Raw genomic sequence first — 15,547 nt, 5'->3', positions numbered from 1 at the left:
TTTGTGACACAGTTACTGGGCATGACATGCAGTTTCTGGCCGCCATTGAGTGGCCAAAAGCTTACACTGACTTGAATAGGGACACATCCAATCATAGTAAACTGTCAGATTGTAATGTGTGTGTTGAGTTTTAGACTTTCTTTATTTTTTTTTTTTTGCATCAGGTTTTTTCTATTTAAGAGAAAATGAGAAGCAAAGGGTTTGATTGGGAATTTTGTATCTGGAAACCCTTGAAATACCTTCTAGGTCCTTGGAGAACCCCTTCTATAATTACAATATCCACAACTCACTGTCCTGAGAAGCACAAATTGCTCAGGGGACCCCTAACAAACTCTGGAGGAACCTCAGGGTTCCAAGGAACATTGTTTGAGAAACACTGAACTCGAGTATGCCTTTAAGTCTGAGTGTTTCTTGTATCACTTTACAGACCATTGGGTGATTCGACTCTCCAAGGAGTGATTCTACAGTGATTGGATACACAGTTCAATAGTCAATTACAATGCACAAACAACAACCCTACTAAATTGATAAGAGTTTTAGTTATTTATGTAACAAATAGCTGCGGATTACAATGAGACCTATTTATAAACCAACAAAGGTTGCATCGGACACTTCTGACTTAAAATATTGATGCTTCACAAGGCTTCCCAGAGACATTACTCATTCATGTTTTCACCATAATCCAACAGCACCAATTTTCTAGATGGATTTTACTCATTTGTTTCTGCCTTGCTTTATGGAATAAAAGTTCTACCCTAAAATTTAATGAATTTATTATTTTTAATGAAAGAAACCTGGAAATTGAGCTTCGCTCAAGATTGTGTAAATTTGTTTCATGTCACCACATGGCAAATCTATTTTTACCATAACATTCACCTATTTTATATAAAATTAATGCTTCTCCTAAATTCAGCAGATGACTGAAAATCTTATGACGATGACAAGTGATTTTACAGCTATACCGACCAATAGTTCATTCTTTATCCAACCCTATGAATATTCTAAGTGACATATCTAGTAGTAGTTAGTTACATTCAACTGGACTTATAATTGTATTGTTGAAGACATTTAATAGCTTAAAGGTGCTTTTTCAGTTCTAATAAGTGTCAGGAAAATAACCCAGTATTTATGTCTACACAGGTAGGACATACAAATAAATCCAATCATCCTGACATTTTGATTGCCCAAGAACAAGGGTCATCTAATAACTCCTAAAGCTATCCATATCTGATGTAGGTCAGACATTTATCCATGACCTAGCCAAAAGCAAACCTTCTGATATACAGAGATCTTCGTAAATCGCACCAGACTCCTGATATTTAGTTTTGGCTTACCACTTCTCCTAAGGTTTGTGAATAATTGGACTTGAGTCTTTTGCAAGGAATGTGGTGGCATCATGGCCTGATGATCATCAGAAGACCTTTAATGTACATTGCAGGAAGTAAATGGTCTCTAAGGCCACAAGCAAACGAGAACCCTGATATGGCTTACATGAAATGGCCAAGAAATGGTGGTTTCATAGCTTGATGGTCACCAGGAAGCCTTTAATGTACATAGCAGGGAGTAATTTTTCCTGTTCTCTAATGCCATGAGCCAAAGAGGACCATCATATGGCTTACACAGGCTTATACATGGAAAACGGTGGTTTCATAGCATGGTGGTCACCAGGAAGCCTTTTAATGTACATAGCAGGGAGTAATTTTTCCTGTTCTCTAATGCCATGAGCCAAAGAGGACCATCATATGGCTTGCACAGGCTTATACATGGAAAACGGTGGTTTCATAGCATGGTGGTCACCAGGAAGCCTTTTAATGTACCTAGCGGGAGGTACGTTCCCCTGGTCCCTAATGACGTGAGCCAAAGATTACACAAATATAGCATACAACATGTTTAAGTTTAAATGATAAATGGTGGTTTCTTAGCCTGGTGGTCTTCAATATACAGGACTGTCCTTGACACTACCAAAGAGTGAGAAGGCTTACAAGGCATATATGGCAGTTTTACTAACGCGTGGCATCAGGAACCAGGGGGCAAGGTAGTCTTTCTCAACCTTTCAACATGGAGGAACCCTCTGAAATAACCTTCAGGACATCACAGAACCCCTGCTATATTTTCTAATTCACAGCTTACAGTATATTTGCGTGGTGGTCATTTGGAAGAATGTATCTTACATTGCTGGCCATTGGGAAGAATGTCTAGATAGCAAAAAGGATCATCAAACTGACCTGGGAGGTACAAATTGCTCATGGTTCAAGGAACCTCTGACAACGTCTGAAGGAACCCTGGTTGAGTAACACCTACTTAAGGGCTCTGAAATATTGCTTACCTTGTCCACCAAGTGGTTGAGAAGGAAGCCCTTGGTTTGGCTTCAGCCAAATATTGACTTCACTCTGAGCAAACATTTCTCAAACTGAGCAAAGTCATGAATTATTACGTTCTATTGTTTTCCATAAAATGACATATTGTACGAGGTATTGGGGTAAAAATGATGTGACAATGGTTAGGGCTCATGTTCAGTTCAGGGTTTACAGGTAACATCAACATTCTCAAGACTTAAGTTTCTCATCCAGGTGGTAATGGAATTGGATGAGCTCAATGTATACCCATTGGTGATGTTGGAGACTTGTTCACAAACACTCCCACTGTACACTCCCAAGAGTCTCCCATGTATCCAATTGGTCAAACTTCTCACCCCTCCCAATTAAGTTTAATTCACATTGAGATGTTGAATGAGACCAGCAATACATACAAAAATGGGTTATACAACACTGACTAATAAATTAGACTACCCAACCCCCACCCATTCAATTAGCTGTAAATCTGTCTATGACTGATTATACAGAACTCAGATTAAGAGTAATTGACTGGACTCTCACATTTTGTAGCATAGACTGGGTAGCATTAAAATAAATCAGAACCCTTAGTGAATGACATTTAGTTTGCTAAATTACTAAGCATCATAGAGAAACTCCATGCTATTTGTCCTTATGTTTTTTTTCATCCTTTGTTGCATCTTAGTGCTGCTGATTTCTTGCAGCCTCCTCACAGCCACTTCCTGCTCACATGCACTTTCTCCATGCACCTTAACTGATCTCTGTGCATTGTCTCAGGGAGCTGCAAATCCCAAGGGACACTGATATGTACAAGTATGCTAAGCTCCTTGAATAGCTCATTTAAAGTCATGCATCTGGTCCCGGTCCAACATTGTATCAACCTTACTGACACAAAGTGGTCTGAGTTATGAAAGCTCTCCAAGGCTGGAGAGGATACACCTTCATCAATAAACCTGGGTGATCCAAAACGCCTGGAATGGATATGGTCCAAGATTGAAACATTTGCTAGCATATAACTAAAGAAAATATGCCCTCTCCAGTCTTGGAGAGCTTTCATAAATCAGACACAAATCCAACATTTATTGAAACCTGGTGGAGAATCAATCACTGCCATTGAAAACATAATGAATGACAAATTCACTGTTTTATAAATAAACCTCAAAGTGCAGAAAAGTGGAATCCTATTAGTTAAAAGGAGCACATCCATTTTTGTTTGAGATTCAGCTTTTCCTATTGAAAAAATAGCTATTCGCAGTTCCTATCTTTTATTATTAATATCTTAATATTTTTCTGTTTCTATTTTCTTTTTCTCTATGTATTTTTTATTTTTCTTCTTTTTTAATTACTCTACATATCTGCTGTTGTTCATACACGTTGATGTAATCATTATATAAAGATGTTTAAATATCTTCATTGATCAGATGGGTTACAATAATTCCAATTCTTTTCAATCGGAGGGTGTATATTGGATAATTCTCTAACATTCCATTCACTGGCCAATTTACTATTTGTGTTGCATTAAATGTTCATTTCAGAGATCTGTAAACCTCGGTTAAATTGTAACAACTGTGAATGGCATTAAACAATTCTTCCCTCCAGGTCCTGCATCGGATTGTTGGAGACGTAAACACCAAGTGGTATTATTCGGGATGAGCACTGGCTTATATTAAGTGGTCAGTTTTGATAGAAATAGGGCTTAGGGAAAATCTTTAATTTTAAATGAATCCATGTTGCAATGAATGATTCTCCGTTCTAGCACACAATTTAGTGTGATGACTGGTCTTCTATTCCGCTAAATAATTCTTCCTCCAAAAGGGACTAATCTGTGTTCCAATGACAGATTCTATCAACAAGTGTCTTTACAACTCATCGAGTGATCCTGCATTCCAGTAAATGATTTTTTTTTTGTTCCTCCGAGCGATTGAAGCCACATTAAAGGATTGTACTTTACGTTAATTTTTCCAATACATGTTTTTGTCATCCAGTGCTTGGCTCTATGTTCCAGTGAGTGACTCCGCAATTCGATGAGTGCTTGATTCGACAGTCCAGAGAATAATTCATCTGTTCAATAAGTCGTTTTACCTTCTACGGAGTAAGCCAAACATCTCTTGAGTGTTAATGGTTGAAAATGAGCAACATTTTTTTTCGGTGTGAATTTTTAACCGACCACCAATTTTGAGTGATGGTGATTATGAAAGGGGATGCAACTGGCCAATGGCTTCTGTACTTGGCATTACATGATGGCCTAATCCTGGCAACTCAATAAAGCTTTTTGTTTAACTACCAGTTAATGCGTCCGGGATAATATGATGGGATGGCTGTACATAATCCTTAATACAAAATAACTAAATTTTTGTTATGGGGGGGAGGGTAGAGTTGGCCATTTTCGGTTAACCACGACACTCCTATAATGAAATGAATAAGGACAATCATCTAGATAAGTATTTGTCAACCTGGGGGAGCCCTTGAAAAAACTTTCGGGTTCTAAGGATCCCCTCCTATAAATACTATGTCCACAGCTCACAGTATATTAGTGGTGGTCAGCGTCAAGAATGACTCCTACATTGCTGGCAATTGGAAAGAATGTCATCCTAAAGATCACTGGTGTCAGTTAAACTGACCTGAAAGTCACAAACTGTTCTTTTCTTATGGAACCCCAAGCAACCTCTGAAAGAACCCTGGTTGAGAAACACTGACCCAAATTGTCAGTTTATCTTTATACATTCAGCATTGGAGTCTTTCATCTAGTAAATTAATCCAACTACTGTCCACAGAGTCGGTGATGAATTATTTTTCTCCAGCTGTGAAGATAAATTGGCGTCTGTGCCACCTGGCTTTGTTTTAGCTTTCCCTAGATCACAGTGTTACAGATAACAAGAGTGAGTTGATCTGGTTTCTTTTTATCCCTGCCAACTACATATCAATGGTTATAATAATACAATTCTCTAAATTAAATTGTTAGGACCACATATAGGAGCTCAAAATTCGGTTGATATTGAAAAGAATTATACAGTACATAGCGTTACATCTCGGAGTTCCAGAAGACCCAACAACTTCTTTATTGGGTCTTAGAACAATCCCACAACAATGCTGGAGGGTCATGATTTGGAAAAGGTTGAGTGCTTTTGCTCTACAGGAAATACCAGTAGACCTTTGAGTTCATTCCAGACCTCTTGAAATTACCAATGACAATTTTAACCTCCACCAAACATGGAGAACCCCCAAACCCCAACCATCAAACTTGACCACCTAACTTTTGACCCTAACTTTGAACTCATGTCTAACTCTAATAACTCCTGAGCTGGCACACTTACCTTAGTAGGTGCTGGAGCTATCAACACCAAAAGCTATGCACCCTCACAGCACTGAAATCTGCATGCCAAAAACTACTGATCCAACCATTACAATAACAACATGTATTGGATAAAGCTCACCAATGGCAGGATTCCTCTGCATAGATCTGCAATGTCCAACAAAGTGTGATCTGTCATCAAGGTTTGTTCTAAATGCATAAAACCTTCACTCAAGTTCCAGACAACATTTATCAAGATGCATGTTGTGAATCTTAAATAAATGAAGGACTAATGCCATATATGTCATGATAACGCATGAATGCACGATTAGTGAATGAGCATGGGCATTTGATATATATATGAGGGGCAATATACCATTTGACATTTCAGCACCGGAGACAGGAGACACCTTCTGATGAGCATATGACTGACCACTTAGTAAAGAAGAAGCTCCTGAATCAGAGAAAATTGCCTTACCATGAGGCAGGCTGCCTCCCATAATCAGAGGCCAATTGGCCTGTACGAGGCTGAATACAATCAATTATGTATAATATGGACTCATAGAGAAGAGCAATGGCAAGACAGATAGATGTGAGATGGATGGATGGATGGATGGATGAATGGATAGATAGATAGATAGATAGATAGATAGATAGATAGATAGATAGATAGATTGATTGATTTCTTAATGGGTATCTATCTATCTATCTTTATGTTAAATATATAGATATAATACCCACAGTCTCCTCTTTCTCATTCTAACATCCATGCACTCACTCTTTATCGTTCTCATTTCTTTCAATTCACAGATTATACTATATTAAGTATCGAAACACATTAAAACACATATATTGTCTAGTACATCTTCATATATTTTAATGATAACGTGATATATATATATAGAGAGAGAATATTTGCATTTGACATAGGTATATAAGATATGCACACACATTCTATACATACTGCATGCCTATGCAGAGCAGTATTGGTTTTGGTTCCTTACCTTGTTATACTGTCTTTTTTCTAGATGTTTAGTTTTTTTTTTCTGGGGTAAAAGCTGGTCACCGATTCTCTTCTAGAAGACCACCTGCCGTGGACATTATTCCACAGGGGAGGAGCCTGGCTGACAAGCCCCACCTCCTGCGCTTTGTTGCCACCGTCCAAGGATACCGTACAATTAACACTGGCCCTTTGTCAACAAGGCAGTAGTCCACGTCTAAATGGCCTCTTCTTCAATGGTATATTATGGCCAAATTTGTTTTGGCAGTCCTTTTGACTTGGTGGCACAATGCAAACAGTCCGATGATTCGAATGTATTTTATTATTTTTTTTAATTCTCTGCTTCCGGCAAGCCAGCCGACTGCAGATGTTTCGGTGTATTTTTTCACCAAAAATCTAAATTTTTGTAGCTTCTCAGTCTCTAGGTTTTGTATTAGCTGCCAGGGGTTTCGTGGTAAACACTCCTTTTTGATTTGGCATGTTTGTATTTGGTGGGCCTTGCCATGGGTCAGTAGGCTTCCCTCTTCATACGCTTTCCATATTCGTCGCCGCTGCTGGATTTTCACCAAGCACGAGACTGGCGGCGATCCTTCAAGCTGTTTTTTTTTTTTTTCCTATTCCTGATTCCTGCTAGCCGCAGGATGGATGGAAGACGGTCGTTCTGTGTGATACACTGGGGGCTAGATCCTTCTGGCCTGATCGTGTTCAGGTCCTTTCTGGCACGCTAGCCATTGCTGGATCGCTGGTAGCCTGGGAAGGAAAGAGGAGGTGATGGTGGTGGTGGGGGTCAGCCTTTGCTTGTCTGAATTAAACTAGCATGGGATTCATACACCCCCACCTGTCAGAAAAAATTAACCCTCTTGTCTTTGCTTCCTTTGCTTGCTTAACCTGATGCCTTTCGATAAATAGTCACTGACAAGCATCCAAGCAGCCTCCTATCCCTTGGGGGGGTGAGGGCGGCCGCTGTCCAGGGTGCTAATGGACTGTCTTTGAATTCTTGATGCACCTGCTAGGTAGCCACACCAGCTTGTCAATGGCCACTTGTATCCGAATGTCTGGTAGCAGCATCAGCAGCAGCAATCTTTGCATCCAACCTACTGAGCATCATCAGCAGCACAGGAAACAGATCAGTAGCCACAGCTAGGAAAACAGAAGCCAGCCCCCTTGTTTTCTGCTCTTAGTAAGATTGTAGACACCCCTCTGTGATCTCATTATTTGTCCTGTCCTTTCCTCCTATCTGTGGGGTTTTTTTTTCCTTTTGCTGTGTTGGCTATCTGAGATCACCCCTGGTCCTCTCCATCTTTAACCTCCTGAGCCTCCTGGCACTCAGTCGGTGCAGCGTTGGGCAGCTGTCTCCGCTCTTCTATGCCCCCTTGTCTCCACTCGTCTGTCACCGATATGCCCCCTTCTCTCCGCTCTTCTATGCCCCCTTGTCTCCACTCGTCTGTCTCTGATATGCCCCTTGTCTACGCTCGTTTGTCACCGATATGCCCCCTTCTCTCCGCTCTTCTATGGCCCCTTGTCTCCACTCGTCTGTCACCGATATGCCCCCTTGTCTACGCTCTTCTATGCCCCCTTGTCTCCGCTTGTCTGTAACGGATATGCCCCTCTATCCACGCTCGCCTGTCTCCGATATGCCCCCTTGTCTACGCTCGCCTGTCTCCGTTATGCCTCTCTATCTACGCTCGTCTGTCTCCGGCTACCTATCCGTCTCTTCTCCTCCGCTTCACCATCCCTCTACAAAACTAGATGTCTCTCTCTTTCCATCACAATCTAAAGCACTCTCTCTCTGTCTCTTCTCACTCACTGCTCCTCTTCTTTGCAATTTTTTTTGTTATATCCCACGTAAAGAAATAACAAAGAAAATAAATGAGAGATTGTGGGGCTGTTTCAGTCTCCCTGCCCCTCCTCCGTCTCTCCCTCCCTTGCTTTCTCTCTCTAGCTCTCTCTCTTTCCCTCCCCCTCACTCCTTTTTAACCCTCTCTCACATTCAGATGTCTTCACCTATCTGTCTCTGTTTCATCTCTGCTGCCTTTTTTTATTTGTGCTGCCAGTGGTATTACCTGCTGTCCTATACCCTCTGAGCTGCGCCCCTGTATGTGTGTGTGTTATTGTACCACCCCTGGTATTTTCTGTGCCCCCTCCCTTCTCTAGCTTTCCTGTCTCTCTCTCTCTCACTCCATCTCTCCCATTCTCCTCCCTCTCCTCCCTCCTCTTCTTTCTTTCTCTCTCTCACTCCATCTTTCTCCTGCTTCATCTACCTCTCCTCCTCTTTCTGTACAAACATTTCTGTCTAGCTCCATCTTTTCTCCCCTGTGTCCCCCCTCTTATTGCCATCTCTCATCCTCTCTCCTCTTCTATGCATCATGGTGCATGGGTACCAGGGGGCCATGTGTGTGATTACATGTGTGTCATATATACAGATGTATTTATAACAAATGTTATATTCACACACCATAGACCTATATAAACATTTATATTTATATACAGCTTAAACACATGCATAAACACAAATATATATCAACACAAACACCATGTATAAATATATATCTATATATATATATTGATAACTATATATATATATATATTTATATATATACCTAAACACTAAACACTCAAGTGTACACTTGCCAACATCAATAATACAAATGCACACAGTATATATTCACACACCATAGACCTATATAAATAAATATATTTATATACAGCCTAAACACATGCATAAACACAAATATATATAAACACAAACACCATGTATAAATATATATATATACCTAAACACTAAACACTCAAGTGTACAGTTGCCGACATCAATAATACAAATGCACACAGTAATTATTTGCACAAAATATACAAACTATTGACACATGCACCATGCATTACTGTATATGCACAGCACAACTACCTACACATACACATGTATGCACATGCACACATACTATTTATATATATATATATATATATATATATATATATATATATATATATATATATATACACAGCTTATATACAACCACCAACACCTTCAAATACCCTGTAACCCTAAAATTAATACTCCAAAAATGTTTTTTTCATGGACAACAATCAACATTTATTCTTAAGCATAAAATCAACATTTATTAAAATATAGTCATGTCATCAGATTGTGGAACATCATCATAACTCTCCAAACCCTGAATTCCATCTTGAACTTTTTGTGACTCCTTTTCCTTTTGATCCATTGGCCCAAATTTCTCATGTCTAGCAATCGCGCTTTACTTAAATGAGCACCTCTTGTCCATGTATTTATATACTGTATTGTAGCCTATTTTATCGGTAGGGCTTATATTTCGAGCATCCTCAAAAATACAGAAATATCATGCTAGGGCTTATTTTCAGCGAAAAAGAGTAGTTAGACTGCACACAATTTGGAATATACATAGGCATACACTCACATGCATATATATGCACACACAACTAAAAACACACACATAAACACAAATATGCGTACACAAACATACCAAAATATAAAGCTTGCAAATACCTAATTGTGTACACAAACACTAAAAATATATATGTACACAGATAACAAACTCCTTGCACACACATATGTATTTTAGTCCCACTTCAATATCTTTTGCCAGTGACTCGGGCAGATCCTAGTTTTGGACACCAGTCATCACATGTAAATCAATTATATAATTTAATTTACTGATAGCTGTGTATAATTGTAAAATCAAATACACTCTTATTGTTTATAAAATTACGTAAACCCAGCAGAGCTCTCCCTGGCTCTGTTGTTTGTTTAGCTGGACTGAAAGATCCCCCTATGTATGTAGAGAGTAGGAATAACGCCTTCAAGTTATGGATTTTTTGGATATATACACACAGACTATATATATATATATATATATATATATATATATATATATATATATATATTTATATTTATTTAGTCTAGGGTTGTGTTTATTATTATTATTATTATTAATAATATTAATAAACAGTATTTATATAGTGCCAACATATTACGCTGCGCTGTACATTAAATAGTGGTTGCAAATGACAGACAGATACAGACAGTGACACAGGAGGAGACGACCCTCAGTGTTTGATTTACTATCAGTGAAAAGTCACAATCATTGTTTTATAAATATGCCGTTAAATTCTGCCTGCTTATTTTTTTTTTTTCCTAACATACCTTTATTTTTTCACATTTCATATATCATGCATTATAATCTATAGAGTGATGTTATATGTTACCCAACTACAATGTCATTTCTTTTTTATGTATTATTGGTTTGGCGCGGTCTATCTTTGTAAAGTGATCTGTAATTGGCTCTGATTGGCTGACGGGGTTTATATTACCCTGATTACTAAAGGTTTCATGTTTAGGATTTAGGATTTTTTAGAAATAACGTGTATGTCTGTGTTTGATTCAACCAATCAGGGTTTGCCAATCTTCCTATTTTTCCTTTTTTTTCCTGCTAATGAAGATTTACACAATAAATGTGAATAGCACAGCTTGGATAATCAGCTCCTATACATCTATACTCCAAGGAGGTGCAGGCAGAGCTAAAAGGATGCATTATATACCCGTGTAGACAACATGTTAGCTGCCATCCTCTAATCATATGCATCTCTGCACATGTAAGCAGAATCAGGCTCATTCAGTAAGGCAGAGCAAGGAGCAAAGCTGAATAGGAAAAAAAAACGCAGAAAGCCACTGTAAGCAATCCTAGGTCAGTCTTCCGAATTCCGATCAGCAAAGGTGAATTGTGATTGGTTGCTGATTGCTATCACGCGTTATCTTTTTGAATGCAACCATGCTTGTGTATAAGGAACGCTGATTGGATTTGCGGACAGATCAACATCCTTATGTCATTGCGAGCCCCCGGCCTGCACATTTAATGACTGGTCAATAAAATAATTTTTTAATGGTTCGTCATTCACCGTTAATGTGACACTAAACATTTAGGTTGTTGTAGTCCAATCATTTTTTTTAGGCCATCCCTTTCCCATCGTGGTCATAAAAATGCCATGCAGACCTTGCAGCCTTGCTTGCCCAGGAGGTGAAAGCTCTTTATCCTGCCATGTCCTAGAGGTGCCAAGCTCAGTACAGTGACAGATGGCGGGGGGTGATGTGAGCAAGATGGAAGCAATCCAGATTGACTCCTACGGTACTGGTACACACAGTGACTCAGAGTCACCTCACCAGCAAATAACACAGCAGAGGGGGGCTTGTACGCCATGCTGAGAATTTCCCCACAGGATTCGAGGTATTATGGGGTCACAGGCTCAAACATCAGGCAAACACGCCATACGGCTACGGGTTCTGGGCTTAGTTGTCTTAGCCTTTTGCAGAGACACAATTTTGTGTTACTGTTTTTTGGTTTGGTGTATAAATCCTTATCTCAATGTCTTCCTAGGCACCTGAATGTTCCTGAATCAGCGCAGACTTCAGCCTCGGTGTGAGTATTAATGTCACAAGGTTAAAGATGAAAATATTAAACCATCCATCAGTTGTCACCAATTACTGTACGTAGCGAGCGGAGAGCTCTACCCACAGCGCGTAATATACACACCGCAGCTACAAGCAGTGTTACACTAATAAAAACGCCCACCGAGAGGCCTGCTATACAGCAGCCGTATCCTGAGATGGAAAAGACACTGTGATACATGCCGATATACTGCACACATCACAATGACTTTCAATAGGACAGTGGGCCCCTGTGCAGAACTGACTTGGGGCCACCCAACAAACTGAACTGAGGTCCCTGTGCGGGTCCCTTTTTCTTGTGCAGGGTCCAGGGCCCTCGTGCAGCTGCACAGTTTGCACCCCCAATATCTACCCCTGTTTACTGAATAAAGGGAACCTAGTAAAGACACAGACAGTAAAAATGCTTAAAGAGGAACTAAACTCAAAAACACAACAAAAATACTTGCCTTCAATCTCGCAGGGCAGTCCGATTCATCCGGAGTCCCTTCTATCAGGTCCCGCGTCGTCCTTGCATCTGTCTTTGGGCCGGCGCCCTGGGCGCCGCCATCTTCTCCTCTTCTTCCGGGTTCTTCTTCCTATGTCACCCGACCTAGGTGCGAGTTCCTGGGACATAGATAGGAAAAAAACCTGACGCACTTGCAATTTTTTTTTTCCTTTTGGCAAAAGGGCTCCTTCCGCACATGCCTGAGATGCTCGGGCATGCGCAGAAGGAGCACCCAAGGACCTCCCGGGATGCATGATGTAGATATCCCGGGAGGCTCTACTCTTCCATTCATTCAGAATTAGGGGTCAGTGCTGCACCTTTTTTTATTTTTTTTAAAAAAAAGGATATTGCATTAAAAAAAAAACAACATAATTTTTCCATAAAAGGGTTGTCTGCCCTTCTATATAAAGTGAAAATTCTGAGTTTAGGTCTGCTTTAAAAGTGTTCTAACCCTTCACTACTCTATCCTAAACACTTAGCTTCAACAGAAGTTCACTCTTTTTTACTTTACATAACAAGAAAACATAGTTATTTTAATGCAATGCCCCTGCAATCCATATGTAGGTTGGAGCAACCCCCAAGAAATCACTGTGCAAGGTCTTAGTGCTCTCACAAGGCTGAGGACACCTTGCCCCATGTGACAGCACTCAGACCAGGCAATTGGCCAAGTGATGAATTATGGATGAACACAGGATGAAAACCTCTATACCTGGACAAACTGAATACCTTCAAGCTCTGGAAGGCAAACAGAACTTTGCAAGAATATGTAAAAAGTGAGCATGTATCCCTTACACTCTTTGCTGTAAAAGAATAAAGGCTGTTCACATAGCAAAGTGAATTATCCTCTTTCAAGGGATATTTCACTTGGCTTAGCAAATGAGATGAATCTAATCACAGTTTAAGCATCCAATCATGTACAAGGAATAATCCAGTTTTTTAGATTTCCTTGAACATGATTGGGTATTCTTTGCAAAGTGAATTGCCAAAACATTCATTAGGCTAAGTGAAATATCCCTTGCAAGGTAAAATTTACTTTGAAAAATGAACAGGTAAATTAAGTTTAGTAAATCAGATCCACTGTCCTAACTTAGGAAAGGAAAAGGGTCACGCTAAACAATACATATAGAGAAGAATCCGATTTCTATTGTAATAAAGCAACCTATTTGGTAAAAAGGACTTTTAACTCTTTAGGACACAGCAAGCATAATATATAAGTCCAACAAATTAATAAAATAAACATATCTACATGATTATGACAATATACCAATACATTGCCGAAATCCAGAAATAAAATAATATATAAATAAGAGTGCCATATTGATATCCAAAGTCCAAAATGTTTTGTAGAGCCCCCTTGGACCTAAGGTTGAGACGTTTATTGTTGTGTACCCCATAGGCACAGTCCAAGTACAGCACTGACATAGAATATAGTATGTGTGATGGACGCCCTCTCTGCCCCCACCCATAGACTTTCCAGCGCGCTCAGCAACAGTCCACACACCAGCAGGCTGAGAAGGGCTGTCACGGGGTTAACCACTCTGCTACCCCTTGCCCAACACACCATCACAGGTAGACTGACACCACGCGCTTAGACGGAAGCACACACCGTTACCCTTGACAACCCCAGTTATGCTTCTGCTTCTATCCTGTCTGTGTCACCCGCTGCCACTCCAGACAGGGATGTCTCAGCAATCACAATGTTTATAGTATTGTTTTCAGGTTAGCAAGTTACACTAAGTCTATGTAGAGCATTCAGAGATTCACAAAGTGTTTAATAAGTAAAAACATACAAAAACAGTGCAAAAACAAATACAGAAAAATAAAGACTAATCAAAGAGCAGTAACAGAACCATAGAAACAGTATAAAATAAAAGAGATATCTGTGATATAATACTTAGGTAGAGTTGGTTTGCCTTGGTCCAGGTTGCTGTGTGAAGTCCAAGTTATAAGCCAGAGTCACTGGGCTCCCTGCAGTGCTCAATGTGTCAGTGCCGTTGTCCTTAGCAACAAGATGGTATAAGTGAGAGTTCCTTCTCCTAGGCTTACGTGGCTTTTTCTATGCCAACCACAGAGGTGGGACTAATACAACGATCCAATGACAGCCGGGTGGGGGCTGAGGGGCTGTGTCCACATAGATTATGACGCTCTACAGACACACCCAAAGGCCCTTGTAATAGTAATTCATAACTCCAAATATTCTGGTTATATGAAATGCCAACCCCTAGAATATTATTCAGCACAAAATATCGAGTTCACAGAGACCAAACTAGGCATGTCCGGGACTTATGGTTCACCAGAACAGGCTAAAAATGGTTTCCAGGCTTTCCTGAGGCCTAGGAGAATAGTTCTTGGTCCCCATAATGATCTGACTACAAATCAGTCAACTATTACTTTATACAGAATGATTTATTGGAAATACAAATATTATTATTAAACAGGTTTATTAACACATGGAGACACAAAACTCCAACTTTTACAATGTGTGTTATAAGAAATATCTGATAAGGGGAAATTTTCTGACACTGGTCTGTTAAGAGGGACAATTCTATATATAAAGGGGAGATCAGGATTTACCGTTATCCCCAATATCATAGTGTATACAGTGGAGCTTGTATAGAACATTTGTATAAAGGTCAGTGTGCAAACATCTTATGTCTTGCTCATTTCCTAATAATGGTCAGTAGGGACACATCATCTATTGCAGCCAAGAACTGGAAGCCAAATAATAACACAAGCTATAAGTGAGCAGTTCAATGTTCTCCCATGGAGAAGTGTCAGCTCATTCTGTGATAGGAGAATATGGAAAAAATGATCCTGAGAAATAGATCAGGCTAGGGACAAGTTGGGCGAAGACCCATCCCCTGAGTACCAAACAAGTAGAATATAGGTCCTGGAAAATTAATAAATTGTGCTATCGTGCTCTCCAAATGACCAGAATTACAAACACTCACGGGGGCAA

The 15,547-nt window shown here is 39.8% G+C and overlaps 1 protein-coding gene across 3 annotated transcripts in view; it reads right to left on the bottom strand.

Annotated features, from left to right (window-relative positions):
• ADGRL1 (adhesion G protein-coupled receptor L1) overlaps positions 1-14,606 on the bottom strand; it is a 255,377-nt gene extending 240,771 nt beyond the window's left edge. For 2 of the 3 annotated variants that reach the window (XM_072399700.1, XM_072399702.1), the window contains exon 1: positions 6,630-8,595. The gene's annotated coding sequence lies outside the window, so the exon portion shown is untranslated. Of the gene's footprint in view, positions 1-6,629; positions 8,596-14,482 lie in introns of those variants that run through there. The other variant, XM_072399701.1, reaches the window with a different exon arrangement.
• Positions 14,607-15,547: the final 941 nt, after the last annotated feature.

The sequence above is a fragment of the Pyxicephalus adspersus genome, chromosome 2, assembly GCF_032062135.1.
Source record: "Pyxicephalus adspersus chromosome 2, UCB_Pads_2.0, whole genome shotgun sequence".
In the NCBI taxonomy this organism is placed as follows: Eukaryota; Metazoa; Chordata; class Amphibia; order Anura; family Pyxicephalidae; genus Pyxicephalus; species Pyxicephalus adspersus.
This window is presented reverse-complemented; position numbering and strand designations above follow the sequence as displayed.